General features: G+C 32.5%; 2 long non-coding RNA genes across 3 annotated transcripts; one reads left to right on the top strand and one right to left on the bottom strand.

The window, feature by feature from the left end:
* Nucleotides 1–4,278: 4,278 nt before the first annotated feature.
* LOC132722090 (uncharacterized) lies at nt 4,279–7,090 on the bottom strand. The gene is made up of 3 exons (XR_009624574.1): nt 6,735–7,090; nt 5,563–5,681; nt 4,279–4,580 (listed from the first exon to the last, which is right to left on the bottom strand). It is a non-coding gene; the product is annotated as an uncharacterized LOC132722090 (long non-coding RNA).
* Nucleotides 7,091–11,868: 4,778 nt separating this feature from the next.
* Nucleotides 11,869–13,166, top strand: LOC132722088 (uncharacterized). 2 transcript variants are annotated; one of them, XR_009624573.1, is made up of 4 exons: nt 11,869–11,893; nt 12,243–12,330; nt 12,520–12,610; nt 12,928–13,166. It is a non-coding gene; the product is annotated as an uncharacterized LOC132722088 (long non-coding RNA). The 2 variants fall into 2 exon arrangements; XR_009624572.1 differs by having other exon boundaries at nt 11,870–11,939.
* The last annotated feature ends 3,692 nt before the right edge of the window (nt 13,167–16,858 follow it).

The raw sequence follows: 16,858 nt of genomic DNA, 5'->3' as shown, positions 1-16,858 counted from the left end.
TTTTTTTTATTTTGTCATTTTTGTGAAGTTGGCGGCCCAGCGGCCTAGCGGTCAAAAAAATAATGTTACAGAAATATTATTTTAACAATAAAACGGCATTTAATGAAGTTTTAAAGATATTTATTGTTATTTAAAAGATATATAAAAAGAAAAAATCACTTTCAGAATTTTTTTTTATTTTGTCATTTTTGTGAAGTTGGCGGCCCAGCGGCTTGGCGGCCTGGCAGCCAAAAATTTTATTGTGCTGGAAATGTTATTTTAACAATAAAACGGCATTTAATGAAGTTTTAAAGATAATCATTGTTATTTAAAGGATATATAAAAAGAAAAAATCACTTTAAGAGAATTTTTTTTATTTTGTCATTTTTGTGAAGATGGCGGCCCAGAGGCCTGGCGGCCTGGCGGCCAAAAAAATTAATGTTATAGAAATGTTATTTCAACAATAAAACGGCATTTAATGAAGTTTTAAAGATTATTGTTGTTATTTAAAGGATACATATAAAGAAAAAATCACTTTCAGAGAAAAATTTTATTTTGTCATTTTTTTTCTTTATTTTATAATTTTTGTGAAGTTGGTGACCTTGTAAACTTTTACAGTTATTGAAATGTTTTTAATAATATCGATCAGCCGAACAGAAGCACATAAGAATGACAGACTTGAACGCAGGCTAATAATATATGGTGTACAATTTCTGTAACAAATATGAATGGTCCTTTGAAGTTTTAAAATATTTTTTTTTCGGGTCCACCTAGCAGCCCAGCAGCCTGAAGTTGGCAGCCTTGCAGCCTGGCAGCTTAGCAGCCTAAAAAAATTAAGAATAGTACAATCATGAAAGCCCTCGAAAATACATTAGTAGCACTTCTTTAGATCATTCCACGCCTTTTTCAATATCGTGATCTTTATTTTTTAAGATGTTGAACTTTATCGTAACATATTTTTTTTCATTCTGACGCTTCGAAATTTGTGAAGTTAGCAGCCTAGCAGGATAGTACAAACATGAAAACCGTCGGAAATGAGACGGTAGCAAATACTTAGACTATTCCACGTTTTTTTTTGCAGTATCGCGAATTTTTTTTTTAAATATTGAACTTCGAAAATTGTGAAGTTAGCAGCCTTGCAGCCTAACAGCCTAAAGAAAACAAAGGATAATAAAAACATGAAAACCGTCGGAAATGAGTCGGTAGCACATATCTAGACTATTCCACGTCTTTTTTCAGTATCGCTAACTTTATTTTTTTTAATATTGATTTTTTTTTACGCTTCGAAAATTGTGAAGTTAGCAGCCTAGCAGCCTGGCAGCCTAGCACAGCCTAAAGAAAACAAAGGATAATACAAACATGAAAACCGTCGGAAATGAGTCGGTAGCACATACTTAGACTATTCCACGTCTCTTTTCAGAATCGCGAACTTTATTTTTTTAAATATTGAACTTTTTTTTTTTTGACACTTCGAAATTTGTGAAGCTAGCAGCCTAGCAGCCTAGGAAAACTAAGGATAATACAAACAAGAAAACCGTCGGAAATGACTCGGTAGCACATACTTAGACCATTCCACCATTTCAGTATCGCGATCTTTATTTTTTTAAATATTGAACTTTATTTTATTTTTCATTCTGACGCTTCGAAATTTGCGGGATTAAACATGTTTTCGAATAAAGTAGGATGTAGTCTTAGTCTTAGAACATTTTCTCGGCTAATAATGTCGCTGTCTCTGGACAATAAGTGACGTCATGTGAGTTATTTATGATATGCAAGTTTGTATGTATATGTTTATAATGAAGTTGAAAGTGTTCAACGCATATTTATTTAAGGTCTGTAAAGATAAAAATGTGTTGAAATGTAAAGAGATATACAATGCATATGTTTAAACGAACACATTAATGAACATAAAGATTATCTGAACTTAAGAAAAATACCCATTTGATCAATAGTTGCCACATCCTGACTATACATCAAATATGTATGCCTCTACAATTGTTATGCTGATAATTTCACATCATATTATATATTATTTTCATTTTCCTCGATAAATTGTACTCACGTAAGTGCGTTACGCAAACTACGCACCGGGTCAGGCTCTCGTGATTTCAGCAAAAAAGAGAAAGAAAGAAAAAACAAAACAAAAAAACAACGCAATTACATCGCCTATTTATTAAATACATGTTGTTTCCATGGATCTATTAAAGATATTTAAAAGGTTATTGCTTCATATATGAATATGTGATTCCTTCACTTTGACTTCAGTTTATAGACTTATTCGTCACACCATTTTCCGGTATGTTACGGGTTTACCTCCGGGGAATTTCACCAAATGAAGTACAAACCACTGGAACATTTACTTTTCTATCATTATTTCGCCGTGTAAGGTGAAAAAACTTGACGTGATTGAAAATTATCAATGTTCCCTCAACAACTATTGCAAATTTTTATAAAATTGAATTCTTTATTATGAAATTCAATGAAATTAAAACAGTCGTAGTGGCATCTTCCATAATAAATAACGAGAGATTTTTTGTGATTAAACTTGCGTATTTTACTTTATTTTTGTATGGAATTATTCTTACAATGATATTTAATTATTTTCCTACATAGTAGTATCTGTTGATTCAATAACGACCAAAAACGAAGAATTCGTTATTACACTCCATTAACGGAATTTCCCACAGCTATGTAAAGAAAGTACCGGAAAACGGCGTTAACCTAGGTTTTCGAATTCGTGAATGTTTGCCGTTAAAGGAATTTAATTTAAACTTTATGTAAGAAAATTTCTATAGGCCCTTTCGAAATGCATTTCTTTTATTATTCATGCTATTTCGCAATCAATCTTCGCCTCTTCGTTTATATATGAAGATGCGCTGATCTTCATCTAAATAATTATGAAGATGCGTGAAGTACAGTAAACTTTGTGAAAAACTCGTAAAAATATAGCCCAGTAGGACACATGAGACATACTCGACAGAGAACCAGTCCACCTCCAATCTAGGGGAACAATCGGAACGTCCTCAGCTACATTCGGAACTGCCTCGGCTATTATCTATAATAATATCAAAGGGCCAAAAAGTTGCGATTGATCGGAGACAAGTGTACCAGTCTACCTCCTGAAATTGGAGAAGAGCCAAAAAGTATTGCGAAATAGTTTAAGCCGATCGATGATTTATGAAGATGATGGAGTTGCATAGCAAACAGGCGTTTTCGTGTGTTTTACACATGCCGGAAATTTCATCTGGCATGGGAGGGGGTGCCAGACGAGTCGCATGCTGTACAACGGCACGCTTAGGATGACGTCATTTTTCCGTTATGAATGAAGTTGTAATTTCATTCGCTGTTGTAAGAAAATAGTTACGGCTGTAATGATATCAATTTGCGTTGAAATTAAAGATAAGGAATTAAAAATATAATGGAATATTTACAATATGCAAGAAAAAATATCTGACATATATATATATATGACAGGTATTATTAATATTAACCGTTGTAATTGCGACACAGATTAGGTAATTATTTATAATTTTGCATTTGCTATTTTCTATTATTTTCTTGAGCAAGACACTTCACACTAAATGAATAATAGAATATATCATCCAACTTTCTCCTCATAATCAGAACTCTCTAACCACTACGCTGCTCAGTTGTACGTATCCATATCCACCTTCATTTTATATATCAATAAAAATGCAAAGTGAAATAACTGAATAACTTGCACAACCCATTATATCATAATGGCATGGCCCGTTAATGTAAACGTTATCGAGTTCGAGGTTAACCTTTGTTTACATAACAAAGATTGATAACAAGTAAAATGGTTTCCTGCGGTGAACATTTTAATGATATAAAGATATTTTATTTAACTATTTTCAACATTATTTGGGGGTGGGGGTAATTAAGGTTTGTATCAGGAATATAGTTGTCAATTGAATAAACGATCAATATAGAGAAGCTAGGTCTTTGGAAACTGGTGACCGTTGAAGACCGCTGAAGGTCGAACATAAAACAATTATTTCTTTTTAAGAAAATGATTAAATAGGCCTACCATTTTATGAATAATTCCAAGCAAAAAATAAATAAAGTAAACACACAAGTTTACGCAGAAAATATTTCTATTTATTATGGCAGATGCCACTACGAATATTTTAATTTTGTAGATTTTCAGTATAAACAATTAATTGTTTGTAAAATTTGAGATAGATATTAAAGAAACATTGATAATTTTCAAACACATCATTCAAGTTTTTCCACCTTAAACGGTAAAATAATTATAGAAAATTAGAAATATCACGTAATAGTTTTTTGTTCTTAATTGGACTCGGCCCGGTGAATTTTCGTACTATTAGTTCTATAGTAAATCAGTCAAATTTGAGGTTTAATTCTGGATTCCAATGTTCTTGATGAATTATATACTGTCTTCAACTTTAAACATTAACACTATCTAAGTCAAATGATGCCCAAAATATAATAGGTTAGCCATCTACTTTTTTCAGAAATCTTCATTCTGTTGTAACACTGTTTAAATTCACCACTTTAAAAACTCCTGACAGCTGGTGGGTAGTACATCTTTAATCCTTCCACCAACAAATGAGTTCCTGGAGAATACACAAAAAACAACTTTTAAAGTCATCATATAACACACAAAAACTACACACATGCAATAAATACACTTTAATTATGAACAATCTAACTAGAGATGACTTAAATTGGGCCATTTCATAATTTTAAAGAACTACTTTCTAGACTACAATGGGCTGGGTCTAATTCCGTACCGGGTTGAGACCTAAATGAATCCAAAATTTAAGTTAAGCCAAACTTTATACTCATTTCCTAGTAATTTAGTGTTATACAAATACAGTCATATAGGTTTGACATGTCTCTAACAAATTACATTAATGCGGTACAATTTCTTAAATATGAACCTTCATGCGAAAAGTCAGGCTCGGCCAATAGAATTTTACGCAAAAATTTATATTACAAATTCTGTCATATCTTTTGATTCTGTAAATGGATTTTCTTTGAATAAAGTTTAATGTTACCGGCTAATGTGATACAGTTACTTCTATGAAAGAATAAGACCTTATTGCTTAAAAATTGTAATAGAAACTCAATTTCTTTAAATGAGAGCATGAAATTTTGGGTTAAAATACAAGTAATCACAATTAAATGTGCTTTTTCAAATTTTTTTCCTTCAATATTGTAATAAAACTTACTGATTATGATTTTTACCTATATACCATGGTAAATAAAGTAAAGAACCAACATACACATCCTACATTGTTTGCTTAAGATATCAATAAAAACAAACAGAGGTAATCTTAAGGTTAGCAAAGAGGTTACCATATCACCATGGGCTATGTCTTCTGACAAAGTAAGATTAGCCAACTCTCACACAAATAAGGCTTTAAAAAGATGACACATACTGTCCCCCACTTTAAATCATTGAGAAGTCTTAATATAGTCAGAATTAGAGAAATTTTCTCCTGAAATACATCAAAATAACTACCAAATATTGCCCAAGCATTGGGAGGCGCTACCGCCAATAGCTGAAGTTTCAAACTAGACATAAGTTATTACCTTCTCAATGTGTCCTGACAAAGCTGCTGCCAAACAGAGCTGAAGGAGTCCTTCTATAGATCTTTACCAGGATAAGGTAAGGTCATATACTCAAACCCAGGCTTTGGTAACTGCATGGTCTGAAAAAATATGCAACACTAGTACATGCTTAAGAAAATTATAAGGGGCATTTATGCTGTAATTCTAATATCTGAAAAAGAAAGAAAATAATGTCTTAATTAATAAATGGCTAGATTTGCTAATTCACACAGGAGAGCTTATATAAATATTGTGTGTGTTCTGAAAAATGCATGCCTGCATGAAAATAGCAGTTTAGACATTATAAACCTAACCTAATTTAACTGCTGTAGCAGCTACAACAACAACAACAACAATTATATCAACTGTGTTATTCTAAATGAGCCAATTATCCATAAAATACACTGCTTAATGACTAGAAAATCTTTTATGTGTATATATTACTAGCAAATACATTCTGCAACACAGCAAAACATCAAGTTTCACTACACTGAAAATGCCTATATTTCCAAAATATAAATCACATTTGTCCTATTCAATTGTTAGTTCTTCTTCATTTAAATACAGGACAATAGTGAATATTTACATACTGATCACTACAGCATCAATCCTTTGCTAAAACATCAAAACATATAATGTGTGGTCCATATGAGCAATAGGCTACTATGGTGCTTGTTCGAATCCCATGGCCGGTGAATCTTGGGCCCCTTAGAGATCTCTGGAATGAGATTGCCAATCACTTTTTTACCAATGTAACCAATCTGAAACCACACACTCCCCAATTCCTTCAATGCATAATTTATCCATAATTTAAGATGCATTTCTCTAAAAATTATCATTTTCTATATAAATCTTATAAAAATCAGCTAGATTTATAGCATATTGCTTAACATAGGGTGCAAAAATAAAATTTATCAATTTATAAACTGCTTTTTACAAAATTTAAATTACATTTTTTAATTCTAAATTTATTTTTACAGTTTTAATTCAATAAAATGTGGTTAATCTTTCATGCAAAAGCTCTTTCCCCTTCTCCCTGCTTACTGACACAGTAGCAGACATCTACATTTGAAGGGGAGATAACAACAACAACATATGTCCCAATTTAAAATGTCAAATTTTAAAATTTGAAATAAAATTTAAAATTTTCAAACCTGTCAGTAATCCTTTATTTTCCTGACTTCTATTCATAAACACAACACTGATGCAAAGTTTCATCCATATCCATCAACCAGTTCCCATTTTTGACATTTCTTATCTTGGACTCGGCCCGGTGAATTTTCGTACTATTAGTTCTATAGTAAATCAGTCAAATTTGAGGTTTAATTCTGGATTCCACTGTTCTTGATGAATTATATACTGTCTTCAACTTTAAACATTAACACTATCTAAGTCAAATGATGCCCAAAATATAATAGGTTAGCCATCTACTTTTTTCAGAAATCTTCATTCTGTTGTAACACTGTTTAAATTCACCACATTAAAAACTCCTGACAGCTGGTGGGTAGTACATCTTTAATCCTTCCACCAACAAATGAGTTCCTGAAGAATACACAAAAAAACAACTTTTAAAGTCATCATATAACACACAAAAACTACACACATGCAATAAATACACTTTAATTATGACCAATCTAACTAGAGATGACTTAAATTGGGCCATTTCATAATTTTAAAGAACTACTTTCTAGACTACAATGAGTTCGGTCTAATTCCGTACCGGGTTGAGACCAATTAGGGGTAATTCGGACTAATTCCCTACAGATAAATCCGTAACGTACCGGCAATCGGTATTTAGCTAGGATTTCGAAAAGGTCAATTAACCAATCATGTACGGTTTACAAATCACATGCTCCTCCATGTACCGAAAACAGGTCACGTGCTCCTCCATGCCTCAAAAGTTAAACGCGTACCAATACCCTGCGGTCTCCAGACCGCAGGGAACAATGCGAAAAAAAATATGGAAAGCCATGGCTGTCTTATATTGTTCTTTTCCAATTTATTTAACCATTTGGATAATATATAAGTTCACTTCGACTATATATGAATTGAAAACACCTTCTTATTTAACCGGAATCCATTATGTTAATCCACAGTTACAATATATGAAACCATACCGTCAGTGTATGAAACAGAGTTAGCAATATATAAGTTGATTTTCTCAATATGATTCCAGTTCTTCAATATATGGTACCAAAGTAGCCATGTATGGAATCAGATATCCTTATATGAATCCGTATTATCAATATATCAATTAATTTTTCAATATATGAATCCAATTTATCATATCATGTGATAACCAACTTACTTTGGTTTTATAAATTTATAGTTGGTTACATATAGTGAACAATGAATTAATATATTGAAATTTCGGTTTCATATAAGGATATCTGATTCCATACATGGCTACTTTGGTACCATATATTGAAAAAACTGGAATCATATATCGAGAAAATCAACTTATATATTGCTAACTCTGTTTCATACACTGACGGTATGGTTTCATATATTGTAGCTGTGGATTAATATAATGGATTCCGGTTAAATAAGAAGGTGTTTTCAATTCATATAGTCGAAGCGAACTTATATATTGTCCAAATGGTTAAATAAATTGAAAAAGAGCAATATAAGACAGCCATGGCTTTCCATAAAAAAGTAAGGCAAGCTGATTCCTTATGAATTAAACACAAAGTAAAACGTGAGATTTTTATGTGCCTTGATAGCGCAGTAGACAGAGCGACCATTTAAGTGTTATATTCATGGTCGAATCATTGTTATATATATAAGTACTATTACATTTGGCTGTCTAATGGATCTTTTTCTTATTTGACCGGTTTTGTTTCAAATAGTTACAAATGTATCAGATATTTTTTGGGCACGGGTTGATATGCACTTGTGTACAGTTAGAGAAAACGCCACACATCAGGAGAAAGCATTATCAGAAAAGTAAAAAATAATGTTATATATTGATCCATATATTCAAATTATAAATATTAGGTAATCGTAGTACATTTAAAAATTCTTCATACAGCAATAATTTTTGCGAATCGAACCTGCCTTGCATTGATATTCAACTAGAAATTTAAATGACAGTCTTACCTACTGCGTTAAGTGGACAGTTGGCAAATTGGTAGTTTTTATTTGTTTGGGTCGTCAGACCAAACAAATAATGGTAGCGAAATTTCAGAGTCTAATGTTGTTAATTGGAAATGCCGAAAGTAGTCCACTTTTTTGAAGCGGTTACTTCCCTTTTGTATGTACACTAAAGCCGAAAAATTCAGGGGAGATCACTGCGTAAAGATGGTCAAAGACAGGCGCATCAATTTTCAAGCAAAGTAATTCCCGAATGGTCGAAGATTTCTAATATTGTTTTATTGTATTTTCTGATCGAAAATAACTAAATACAAAGCGGACATTCAATCTCTGACACAGAAGTTTACGACAAACCTAACAACAAGTAGTTCTCAAAACAGCTTAAAACTAGCGATTTAAAAGAAAGAAATATTTTATTTTGTTACAAGTATCCAACAAATTACAACGCATTTAAAGTTAAACAATATCGTTGGCTTATGGAATTGTCAATAAATGCACAATCACAAATTACGCGGATGAATATGATTTTATCAATGAAAATACTATTTTTAGCCATGTAGATTACCGAATACTACACAAACCGAGTAGTGGAATATATAGATTCTACATGTCGGACTGTTTGGGTGAGAGGATTTTCGCTAAAATATTTACTTCAATTTTAAACAACAGGTTTACCCTGAACAAAATACCTCGAAATTAATAAGGATTACAAACCTGAATGCAATGGAAGTTCTAAATTAAGAATGACTTGATATTATTCAGAGATTTGTGTATAACTTCTCCGTGGTACAGTGGTAACGCGCTCGCTTAGTGAGTGAGAGGTTTCGAGTTTGAATCCCAGTCGAGGAATTTTTTTTTTTGTTAAATTCTTTTTTTAAGTGTTTTTGTTAAGGAAGTAGCCATGATTTACAAGGATAAAGTGTGGCTGTCGTAAAAAAAGTACATAAATGATTTTTTGATGCAACTCTAGTTATGCAGAATTCCGTATGTGCCTTACAAAATGAATTATAATACATAAAAATAAACTTATACAGGAAAATGCATACAGATATACAGTACGATTTAGATTGCAAAGATCAGAAAATACCATAGAACTTGCAGCCCTTTGATTCTTTATAAATATACATGCTTATAGTAAGCAGGATTATTTACATCTGTGTTAAACAACAGTTAAAAGTCGTAACAAGCTCTAATTTAGAATAATATGGTTTTCTTCAGGCCGTTCACATATAAATTTAACCGTGGCTGAAGGGTTTTCGGGCTCGCTTAGGAAGCGAGAGGTCTGGAGTTCAAATCCCAGTAAAGGCAACTCATTTTTTTAAATTGTTAAAGTCAAATAAACATTGAATTGAATATCAGTGTTGCAATTAGTCTTATGGCCAATTTACTACAATTAAAACGCTGGAAAGCATTGGTGGCACTAAACACATAATCTCACAACCTGCACCTTTCTTACATTCTGAGACCCAAACAAATTCAGCGCCTTCTGTGCTTTGATTGTTTACTAGTATTTGTATCGTTAAAAGATGATAAATACAATATGATAACTGTTTTACACCCTTATAGTTGACTTGACCACTGCGTCACTAAATAATTATTTTAGACGTACTCAACACATTTACCTATGTATCTGATATAAATAATAAACACAAAAAATATTGTTTGAAAATTTTCGTAATATTTGCGGGAAATCACTGACCCGCGAATTGCGTAGCTCATCTACACAAACGCTATCACTTTAATCTTTAAGGTACAAACCTGTTTCAACCAACATTAAAACAGATAAGGTCCTGTATCGGAAATGATGAAGGGGGTTTATAATTTATTATCTCTCAATAATAGATGCTTGTTGATGACGAATCTCATTTTGATATATTTTAATTGAAAATTCGGCCAAATTTAGCTTAGTAGGAACGAAGGCCTACGATGCATGTCAGGAAGGTTTTTTTAAACCAGGCTTATTATGTTCTTGAATGTCTAAATTTGAAAAAAATCTATGTTCCCAGAAAATCAAGGGTTCCCACATTGTCCAAATTCAAGATGGCCGCCAAGATGGCCGCCAAAAATTAAAGAAAATACCATTTTTGCTTAAAATACAAATACAACACTCTTTTTTCACCGTTTGAATTCATTTTTTTTATCAAAATGATCGGAACCGCGTAGAATTTCGGATATATATAGCAAAGTTTCACTATAAAAAGCGTAACTTTTTGAAAAAATGCCTTAAAAAAATGCCAAAAAGGGGGTAAAAAACGTGTCTTTTTTGCATCTGGCTGCTTCCAATTCGGCTCAGAAACTTATTTTACCTCTTATACTATATTTTTTCACATTTATTTACAGATATATGTTGACCAAGTACAAAGAAAAACATAAAGTTCAGATATGAAAGGAAATATTGAATTTAAGGGACTCTCAATATAAGTCGGGTAATTACCTGAAAATACCCGAAAATTACCTGAATAATACATGATGTATATTATAATAATTTATTTCTATATATATAAGAGTTTTATTATAACTACAAAACATGTATGTTGTCATTGTATTTCTCTTTTAGTATTGTCTCAATATAAAAGTAAGTCAAAGCCATTTTTTATAGATGGAAGGTAGATTCACAAATTACGCAGTTACTCCCCTTTGATATAATTAAGCCATGAAATCATCTGAAAGTTTCCAATGTCATTGAAGAACACACGAAGTTTACCGACGAATTTGCACAGATTTTTAGAGTAGATTGTACCCAGAAGGTATGAAACATTAAAAAGCCCAGTATTTAATCTTTAATTCTCAAAAGAATTTCTTATAATTTATTAATATAAAATGTCAGATTTTAATGTAGAAAGAAATGCACCAGAACTTCACATAAACAAAAAGCTTTGAGCGGTTGAAATGCTGCAAATTTGTAAAAATATTTGAGTATTAATGTTTATAGCTATGATGTATTATAAATAATCATTTTTGTAAAAATATGGACATTCTCTGAGAGGATCCCTGTTTAATTTTCTTAAAAAACTTGAGTAGTAGTCGGTATGCATACAATATCCGGATAATTTTGTTTTTTTGCCCTCTTTAACAATCTGAATGGGTTTGAAGACATATCATGTCAAGGTTTACATGTTTTTTTTTTTGTTTTCAGGCAATGATTGAGGATAGCTGTTCATACTGATAATTAATCTGACAAGTGGCTGTAGAGTCCCCAATGCACCACCATGTTGACATGGTACGTGCCATAAATGCATTATAATTTATTCTCATCTGTTTAGAAGGTATGTTGTGTACCTTGTTATTTTTATTAAATTAGATTACCCCTAAACATTGATAATTATTATTAACAAGTATAAAATAATTGCATTTACAACATAGAAGTTATTTGAATATAACATATATAATCATTTATATTTATCAATGCATGTACATGTAGGTAATGATAAAACTATTTATGTGGGACATTTCATATTCTTTATATATTTTAATGTAACAGTATTTTAAATTGAATTCATACAAATATTTACTGTATAAAATATATTTGACATACTGAAAACCATTCTGTCAGAATTACTTTATTTCAGACACTTCATTTGGCTTAGTCAGAATGGGACCTTAAATGAAGATGCATTATTGTACCGTATATGAAACAACACAAGAATGATCCAGAAGGTCTGTGTTTTTCAAATGTGTAATGTCAATAACTTTTTCTTTAACTGTACAAATATAAATATTGTAGGTTTCTTTTCCTGAGGTGTTAGTATTAGACTTATATAAAGAATAAAAGATAATTTACATATTATTGCTATTTTATACCAAAATAAAACCCTAAATTCCTATATTTTTTTTTTTTGCTTTTAGAAGTAAAACTACTCTGCACATACTCCACTACTGAGCCCTGCCTTACAGGCCTTGTTCCCAAGCTAATGCCAGCTGAGCTGTGGATACACCAGTAAGTTTGAACATAAAATGTGTAATTCAACCATTGGAAAGTGTGGGTTGGTTGATGTTGTCTCGCTCTCAGACAGTTTTTAATAATTTATTAGAAATGTGAAAAATGTGCATTGAAATAAAATTCTTTATTGCATTAAATTTGTAGAAATAATTGTTTTACCACACGAAACAGGTGCAATTTAAGTCCACAATGCTAATTACTATACTTAACAGTGTCCACAAAAACTAATTTAACTTTGTATTCAATGATTAAAATACGTTTATTTTGGATTTTAATTTTGAATTTCCTAAGTAAAAAATATTTTTGTTTTTTAGATATGTGGAATGCCTTCATCATCAATGACGTGTAGTGTTAAATATTAAACAAATGAGAAAATGTCCAATAGTAAAAAACGGAAGTACGACGAGCAGCTGAATATACCCACAGACTTTAGGTGCATTATTCACAACAGTGGACTTAGCAATCATGGTGACTGTGTAACACTAAATTCTACAAAATTAAAAGTCTCTGCTGAACAAAAACTAGATCAGCTGCACTCAATTCGCAACAAGCGATTAGCTTGAACCATGTGACTCACCACATCGCATGCATGACATATGCAAGAGCATTCCTGCCTCATTATGTGGAATAGACCTGAACATCACTGGTTACCACCGTGGGTGCTACCAGGCCTTTACCAAAACCTAGATAGGTTAAGTAAAGCAGAATGTACAAAACATTCTCAAAACACCATTCACCAAGAATTTTTGCTAACTGTAGTAATCAGTTTCCACCAGAATGCATCTTCTGTAAAAAGTTGGAAGTGAAACCAAAGAAACATGCAAATACAGAGCGGTGTGTTCAATTCACAAACACAACATGCGCAACAAATTGAGTCGCAGGCTTTTGAGGTGGGCGATTTTGCCTTATATCGAATAATAGTACAAGGTGAAGACCTGGTGGCCCAGAGAGGCAATGTTTCATACTTCATGTCGGAAGGATTTTGAATTGAAAGTGTTTAACCTTTCTAAGCGCCAAAGTATGGGGGTTCAGTTAAAAATTCCCACACGTCAGAAAACCTTGCCCAACAGTCGCCTCGGTACGTGATATGATTTCACAAAAAGTGGTTGTACAAAAGGAAGTAATTCCTCTAGCCTCGGTTAGGGACTTGTACATAACCGAAATGCATAACAATGGCTTCCCCAATATAAATTACAACAATAGAACCTTGAAAGTGTGGTTGCAGTCGGATCCTATTGGACAAAAAATTGCTTTCACTAAACAGAAAGGTGCTGGTTGCATTATGCATAGTGTGGTATTTAGTGCCGAAATGACTGTGCCAGAAGCAATTGCCAGTGGTTTCAAGTTGGGATCAAGTTCAGTTAAAGAGGAAGACAGCTACTTCCCGAACTCTATAAAGGCACAGGAGAGAGTGCGCAGAGGCTGCAGTCGAAAATTCATCGTTGATGGACCTGCAACCCGTAGACCAGCGGACTTTAAAGAATTCCTATCCAACGATGACAATAAGACACAATTATGCAATCTTATTTCTGCGGTGTTTGGGCAGTGAGTCAGCAGCCATCCGAGATCTAGACTCGATGTGGAACAGCAGTCGGGTGGTCGTCTGGTGGAAGGGCTTACAGTTAAAAAAGACAAATGGTGATGTAAGTTACAATAATGTTAAACTTTATACCACAGTCTACATAAACTTGTAATGTTACCTACTAATATTTTAGTTATTGTATACAAAAAACTGCAGGTATTTTTAAGTGCCAGGCAAAAATCTAGTGGTCGTTTTTGTTTTCGTTTGCTTCAGGTGAGAACGGAGGAGATCTTCAGTTTAGTGTCCAACCAAGAAAGAGACAGATGCCAGAGTAGTTTTGTACATGCACTACGCATCAACGATTGGCTACCAGTCAGCTATTGTGCGTACACCCGACTCTGACTTATTCTTCATTACCTTGTTCCATGCACAGTCTGTACCACTGACAGTTTATCTCGACGTTGTACAGGAAACAGAGACAGGTAAAAAATATATACCATGCATTAAACCTATCTTTAATTTCTAGTTACTGAATTTCATTAATGTACCCAAGTAATTATTCCAACAGTATATACTTTTTTTAATCTAACAGAATGTATATATAATATACCAAGAATTAAAACTTAAAATAAATTAAATTTCAATACATATTTAACTTTTGAATGCATAAACTACTTTGTCATCTTAGGTGGTGAATATTAGTGAGCTGGCAGACTCACAAGGTGCTGAATACAGTGAGACTCTTACTAGGACTGCATGTGTTCACCGGTGAAGATGTCACAAGTGCATTTAAGGGCAAGGGAAAGGTCACACCGCTCAGAAAGCTGCAGAGATGTAATCCTAAAAATACCACAAAACATTCAGGTAAAATGTTTGTAACTGATTAAAAAAATGAATTGTCTGAAACAGTAACACATTTCTAACAAATTATGACAGTAAAATAAAAGTATAATAGTCATTATTTTTAACTGATATGTCTGTAGATGCTGGGTGATACTTGGACAGTTGAAGAAGATGTTATGCAGATGTTAGAAGCGTTTGTCTGTGTGATGTATGGGTGTCCAAGGGAGAGGTCTGTGAACACATGTAGGGCAGTTCTTTTGAAGAAAATGGTAGGAGACGACGAACAGCTGACCATGAAGTCAAAGGTGGAATTATCCAAACTGCCACCTTGCCAGGATAATTTTATGCCAACACATCAGAAGAGTCAACCATCGTCTCGGCATCTTGAAAAATGCTCATACACCAGTGATAGAACATCCGGAACCACATGATGAAGGGCAAGGGTGACCAAAAAGAACGAAGTGTTAGAACCATTGTGGGCTGAGGGTCCCATTCTTCCACCAACGTTAGTTGACCTAGTCGAAAATGTTCAAGCAGAGATGGAAGAAGAAGATGATGATGGTTGTCTAGAAATTTCAGTGTCAGATGATGATGAGTGACATTCAGTAACCGTAAACTTTTGTGGGAGATTAGTTATGTAGTGAGATGATTGGTGATAGTTATACTTCCAATTGAGTTGATTGTGTTTTTATAAATCTGTGGATTTGTATTTATTGTCTGTCTTTTCAGACGAATGAATATAGCTGTCATAATCAGAATGTATGGCACGTTAATGAATTCTTTGTTTCTACTCAGTGTATTTGTAAGATATTGTGTTATGCTGAGTCAACATCTTACTGATATTAATTACTATAGTTATAATCCGAACGTTTCAGAAATAGATTTTGATCCCCATGAATGTAATTATATAATGCAACTGAGGGTATTTTTCTATTATTTTTTTTACAATGTGTCAACATTACATTTAATTATTAAAAAGTTCACGTAAATTGATAAGTTCCTAAATCCTCACAAAACGAAATGAGGAAAATGTAGTTTGTATAATATCCCTCGCACTATTAATACTAAAGTATACAAACATGTTAACTAATGGTCAAAAGCATCATTGTGAATTGTTCGAGAATAACTGTGTATCTATGTATTTATTTCATTGGTGATTATTGCCCCACCCACTTTTAGAGATGGGCATTGTGAACAGTTAAATGTGGCATATTCTGTTGTTTAAGAATGTCTTAAGAATGTCTTTTCTTCATTTTATTGTTGTATGTTCACATTGGACGATATATGGAAGAATATTTGAGAGTTACGGTAAATTAAGAAATAAGTCGTTCCCGCGATTAAGAGACATTTACCATAAAAATGTGTTTTTGCCAATTTTGCTGCAAAAACGTTAACCTTAAGTTTTTAAAAAAAATGTTACTTCTAATAAATTACTGAGAAAATATGGAAATGTCACAAGAAAGATAAATAATGTTTTGGAATTGACAGAGAAGACTTCCATAACTTGTATATATAATTATGCAGGTTTTGACTTTTTTTCATGTAATTGTATGTAATTACCCCACCCACTTTTTATGCTGCACTTTGTTAAATCTGACATCTGTACTTTTAAAAATATTTATATCTTTGTATGCTATTGTATTTTGATGATTAAAGATAAACTCAACAATTTAATGAGCATTTATGCAATTTTAAGGTAAGATTGAGATGGGCTTTTCATTAAAAAAATGAAATTTTCGGCCATTTTTAAGGCAAAAAGTTCACCTTAATGTGTGAAAAAATAAGTTTGCACCCTTAATTACTAAAAAATAGATTAGGAAATCTCAAGAATGATTAAAACCATGCATAGAAATTGCTGTAGAAGACCTATATACTTTTTG

Source organism: Ruditapes philippinarum, unplaced genomic scaffold, assembly GCF_026571515.1.
Source record: "Ruditapes philippinarum isolate M1 unplaced genomic scaffold, ASM2657151v2 ctg8120_1_1_1_1, whole genome shotgun sequence".
In the NCBI taxonomy this organism is placed as follows: Eukaryota; Metazoa; Mollusca; class Bivalvia; order Venerida; family Veneridae; genus Ruditapes; species Ruditapes philippinarum.
The sequence above is the reverse complement of the archived record's forward strand: the minus strand, read 5'-3'. Positions and strand labels throughout refer to the sequence as shown.